Genomic DNA, 6012 nt, shown 5'->3' on the forward strand with positions numbered 1-6012 from the left:
GTTATATTTCAAAACCTCACTACACAAAAACAGGACTGTCCCCCTTAAAAAAAACGATAGGCTAGATAATATCTGCAACGGAATGCATCAAAGTAGCCCGGAAATAGCTGTACTTTCACTTTCGTCAATGGTAAAGTTTTTCAACACTGAACATCAGGGGTGCAACTTTCACTGGGGACGGGGGGAGCATGTCTCCCCCACACTCTGAAATTGCATTGTTACCTCCAGTTTTATCATGAAAGAGGTAATGGTGTGCTTCAGGACCATATGGACACCTCCAAGCGGTCGGTTAAGCTGTTTGGAGTGTTTATCCGACTGGATTTAGGACCACTTGGACACCACAGAGCGGGCTGACAGGCTGTGTGAAGGCAAAGCTTCTGGAAGGTTGGCTGGACCAACATGGGAGAGTTGAGCATAGTTACGTGATGATTACGTGTTACGCTCTTTCCCTGAGTTGTGAAAGGAACAGAAACTGGCTACTTTTTAGTTGACTGATGTAGCTGGCAAGGTAACTGCTGTTTAACTTAACAGGAAAAAATGAAACTTGTGTTTATTCACAGTGCTGAGCTAGTATTGTAACTGACATGTGATGTTAGCTAATGTTTCATCCCCTCGACTGAGGTGAATGAATAAGCTACGCTAGTGAGTAGCTACCACAGCCAGGTCAGCTCTAGCCTTTAGTTATCTGTCAGATAGTGATATGAGGTGGCTATTATTACTACATTAAACAGCAGTTGTTTGTATGGACATGTTTTGTAGCCTTTGTTTTGTCATGTTTCAGAAGTAAATTAACTTGGCAAGCTTTTGCCAATTGATAGAGAGATAGCTGGCCAAAAGTTGGCTTACATTAGCTATTATTTTTGCCTCAATCTAACTAGACCTGACTCAAACAATGAAACCATCGGCCAAATGATTGAAGATTGCACTGAAAAAACATCAGAATATCAATGTGGGTTGTATTAGTCAGTATGTCAATGTAACATTATTGATCTGTCTGTTTCCCTAGCTAATTCCCTTATTTTCACACTAACAGAAATAAACAGCTCTAACGTTACAGGCTTTACTATCATGGTGCACAGTAGAGGTTTGCACCAGACCAATTTCTTCCTCCAGCTCTCGCCTGCACCAGCTGGCTTTCTGTCCGACTCCCACCCGCTACCGCTAGAACTGGTCCCAAACCCAACCTCTGTCCTGCAATGTTATTTTAGGCATATGTGATGCAGTTCACTTGCCAGCCATGATCCCAGCAATTTTGCACCCTATAGGCAATTTCAAATGCGCAAAAATAATTTAAGAAATAGGTTAAATTACCAGAGATTCTCACATGGCCCTTATCTGCCAATGTGCTAGATGTAGTTTGAAGAGAGCAGAGTTGGAAAGACTTGCACTAATTCTTGAGCTACAGTGCCTTGCGAAAGTATTTCGGCCCCCTTGAACTTTGCGACCTTTTGCCACATTTGAGGCGTCAAACATAAAGATATAAAACTGTATTTTTTTGTTTAGAATCAACAACAAGTGGGACACAATCATGAAGTGGAATGACATTTATTGGATTTTTAAACTTTTTTAACAAATCAAAAACTGAAAAATTGGGCGTGCAAAATTATTCAGCCCCTTTACTTTCAGTGCAGCAAACTCTCTCCAGAAGTTCAGTGAGGATCTCTGAATGATCCAATGTTGACCTAAATGACTAATGATGATAAATACAATCCACCTGTGTGTAATCAAGTCTCCGTATAAATGCACCTGCACTGTGATAGTCTCAGAGGTCCGTTAAAAGCGCAGAGTGTCAGGACCCGGTTACGAACCCGGGTCTCCGGAGTGAGAAACAGTCACTTAACCAACTGAGCTACGAATAGTCGGCAGAACCCAGAAGATGAGGCAGACACAGCAGTACTTGAGACGGTGTATTTAATGAAGTAAAAAGTGAAGTTCTTCAGGAAAACATGTAACTCCACAACCTCAAAAGGAATTCCACAAGAACAAAGGTAATCCTCCAAGACAAAAAGGTAAATCCATAAGGTGGAAGGTATAGCACAAAAAGCCTCAAAAGATACTCAAAAACAAACAAACAAGAACAAAAAACAGAATTCCACAAGAGAGTCCACCGGGATCAACAAGAGTTCACAGAGTACTAGGGCTGGGTGCTAACATACAAACACAGAGCAAAGAACTGAGTAAAACAAAGGGTTTTAATACAATCAGGGGAAACGAGGCACAGGTGCAAATAATAATGGGGATCAAGGGAAAACAAAAGGTCAAAAGGCACAATGGGGGCATCTAGTGACCAAAAAACCGGAGCAACCCTGGCCAAATCCTGACACAGAGAGCATCATGAAGAACAAGGAACACACCAGGCAGGTCCGAGATACTGTTGTGAAGAAGTTTAAAGCTGGATTTGGATACAAAAAGATTTCCCAAGCTTTAAACATCCCAAGGAGCACTGTGCAAGCGATAATATTGAAATGGAAGGAGTACCAGACCGCTTCAAATCTACCAAGACCTGGCCGTCCCTCTAAACTTTCATCTCATACAAGGAGAAGACTGATCAGAGATGCAGCCAAGAGGCCCATGATCACTCTGGATGAACTGCAGAGATCTACAGCTGAGGTGGGAGACTCTGTCCATAGGACAACAATCAGTCGTATATTGCACAAATCTGGCCTTTATGGAAGAGTGGCAAGAAGAAAGCCATTTCTTATATATATCCATAAAAAATGTTGTTTAAAGTTTGCCACAAGCCACCTGGGAGACACACCAAACATGTGGAAGAAGGTGCTCTGGTCAGATGAAACCAAAATTGAACTTTTTGGCAACAATGCAAAACGTTATGTTTGGCGTAAAAGCAACACAGCTCATCACCCTGAACACACCATCCCCACTGTCAAACATGGTGGTGGCAGCATCATGGTTTGGGTCTGCTTTTCTTTAGCATGGACAGGGAAGATGGTTAAAATTGATGGGAAGATGGATGGAGCCAAATACAGGACCATTCTGGAAGAAAACCTGATGGAGTCTGCAAAAGACCTGAGACTGGGACGGAGATTTGTCTTCCAACAAGACAATGATCCAAAACATAAAGCAAAATCTACAATGGAATGGTTCAAAAATAAGCATATCCAGGTGTTAGAATGGCCAAGTCAAAGTCCAGACCTGAATTAAATCGAGAATCTGTGGAAAGAACTGACAACTGCTGTTCACAAGTGCTCTCCATCCAACCTCACTGAGCTCGAGCTGTTTGCAAGGAGGAATGGGAAAAATGTTCAGTCTCTCGATGTGCAAAACTGATAGAGACATACCCCAAGCGACTTACAGCAGTAATCGCAGCAAAAGGTGGCGCTACAAAGTATTAACTTAAGGGGGCTGAATAATTTTGCACGCCCAATTTTTCAGTTTTTGATTTGTTCAAAAAGTTTGAAATATCCAATAAATGTCGTTCCACTTCATGATTGTGTCCCACTTGTTGTTGATTCTTCACAAAAAATGCAGTTTTATATCTTTATGTTTGAAGCCTGAAATGTGGCAAAAGGTCGCAAAGTTCAAGAGGGCCGAATACTTTCGCAAGGCACTGTATTTTTATTGCCTACCTTTTAGGAGTGGGAAGAATTTCAGGTGGAGAAATATAGGTGATCAATATTCAGGCTTTTCTAGGCAATGTAGTAAACTATAGCCTAATCATAGGCCTATTTAGAAAGTACATTTCCTTGGAAAGATAACTGTCCCGTGCTTCTCTGCCCATTCTCTTAAATGCATACCAGCAAAACCACTACACAACACATTAATTGCACTATAACTGTGACAAACGGTGCCCACAGATTGTTAGGGCCTACATAAAGCTGTCCCAACAGAAGAGTCCCGACACCTTACCACTGCTACACCTGGCTATTAGCGGAGCCTTGTCTGGCAGCGAAACAGTTAATTTAGCCTCAGTTACTGCCTTAAAAAAACATAGCTGATATGGCTGACTTGCTTAAACAAATGTGGTTTCTACTGAAAATTGAGATGTACAAACTACATTATGGCATAAGGGGATGACGAGTGGATAAGAGGCAATCTGTCATTTCGATTAAGACATTAATGAGCGAGCTAGGATGGACCGAGTCAATATAACTAATTGTTCAGCACTTTTGAAATGTACAGCAACAGAATTCATTGCATAGACCGTTCATACACGATTCTCCCTGGGCACCAAGTCAGAACTGTAGGATAAATAAAGGGGGCATAAAAGCAGACAATGAAAGCTCTTACAATATTCAATGATTACATTTCTCTAAAACAGGCTATAGGCTACATGTGCATCACCAAGTCAGAACAGTAGGCTAAATTATGAGGGGAAAAGGGACCAAATGATTAGGATGAGGCACGTGGGCTACTAACAGCTTACTACACAACATACACTTATGTATTACTTTCTTAGCTACAGTATACATATCTTCCTGGCATTTTACATAATTTATGCAGCAGCATACAATACATTTTTTGGACTCACCTTGTTGTGCTGTGCTCACTTGAACAGGAAGGTGGCGCGGCTGTCCTTCGTGGGCAAATTCGTGGGCAAAATCTCTGAATTTATGGTGCTTCCGAGACAACTGGGAACTCAGTAAACTTCAGGTCGGAGCTCTAGAAAGAGGCCTGAGTTCCCGACTTGCAATTCAGAGTTGGATGACCGTTCAAAACATATTTTCTCGTGAAGAGGGCACGACAAAACCTATTCCCCCTCAGGAGACTGAAAAGATTTGGCATGGGTCCTCAGACTTATTTTTCAACCACTCCACAAATGTATTGTTAAAAAACTATAGTTTTGGCAGGTCGGTTAGGACATCTACTTTGTGCCTGACACAAGTAATTTTTCCAACAATTGTTTACAGATTATTTCACTGTATCACAATTCCAGTGGGTCAGAAGTTTACGTACACTAAGTTGACTGTGCCTTTAAACAGCTTGGAAAATTCCAGAAAATGATGGCATGGCTTTAGAAGCTTCTGATTGACTCAAATCATGTCAATTAGCCTATTGGAGGTGTACCTGTGGATGTATTTCAAGGCCAACCTTCAAACTCAGTGCCTCTTTGCTTGACATCATGATAAAAATCAGAAAAAAAAATCAGCCAAGACCTCCACAAGTCTAGTTCATCCTTGGGAGCAATTTCCAAACGCCTGAAGGTACCACTTTCATCTGTACAAACAATAGTATGCAAGTATAAACACCATGGGACCACGCAGCCGTCATACCGCTCAGGAAGGAGATGTGTTCTGTCTCCTAGAGATGAACGTACTTTGGTGCGAAAAGTGGAAATCGATCCCAGAACAGCAAATGACCTTGTGAAGATGCTGGAAGAAACAGGTACAAAAGTATCTATATCCACAGGAAAACGAGTCCTGTATTGACATAACTTGAAAGGCCGCTCAGCAAGGAAGAAGCCACTGCTCCAAAACCATCATAAAAAAGCCAGACTATGGTTTGCAACTGCACATGGGGACAAAGATCGTACTTTTTGGAGAAATGTCCTCTGGTCTGATGAAACTAAAATAGAACTGTTTGGCCATAATGACCATCATTCTGTTTGGAGGAAAAAGGTGGGAGGCTTGCAAGCCGAAGAACACCATCCCAACCGTGAAGCATTGGGGTGGCAGCATCATGTTGTGGGGGTGCTTTGCTGCAGGAGGGACTGAGGCACTTCACAGAATAGATGGCATCGTGAGGAAGGGAAATTATGTGTATATATTGAAGCAACATCTCAAGACATCAGTCAGAAAGTTAATGCTTGGTCGCAAATGGGTCTTCCAAATGGACAATGACCCCGAGCATACTTCCAAAGTTGTGGAAAAATTGCTGAAGGACAACAAAGTCAAGGTATTGGAGTGGCCACCACAAAGCCCTGACCTCAATCCTATAGAACATTTGTGGGCTGAACTGAAAAAGCGTGTGCGAGCAAGGAGGCCTACAAACCTGACTCAATTACAGGAGGAATGGGCCAAAATTCACCAAACTTATTGTGGGAAGCTTGTGGAA

Source organism: Oncorhynchus gorbuscha, linkage group LG17 (assembly GCF_021184085.1).
Source record: "Oncorhynchus gorbuscha isolate QuinsamMale2020 ecotype Even-year linkage group LG17, OgorEven_v1.0, whole genome shotgun sequence".
NCBI classification, from domain to species: domain Eukaryota; kingdom Metazoa; phylum Chordata; class Actinopteri; order Salmoniformes; family Salmonidae; genus Oncorhynchus; species Oncorhynchus gorbuscha.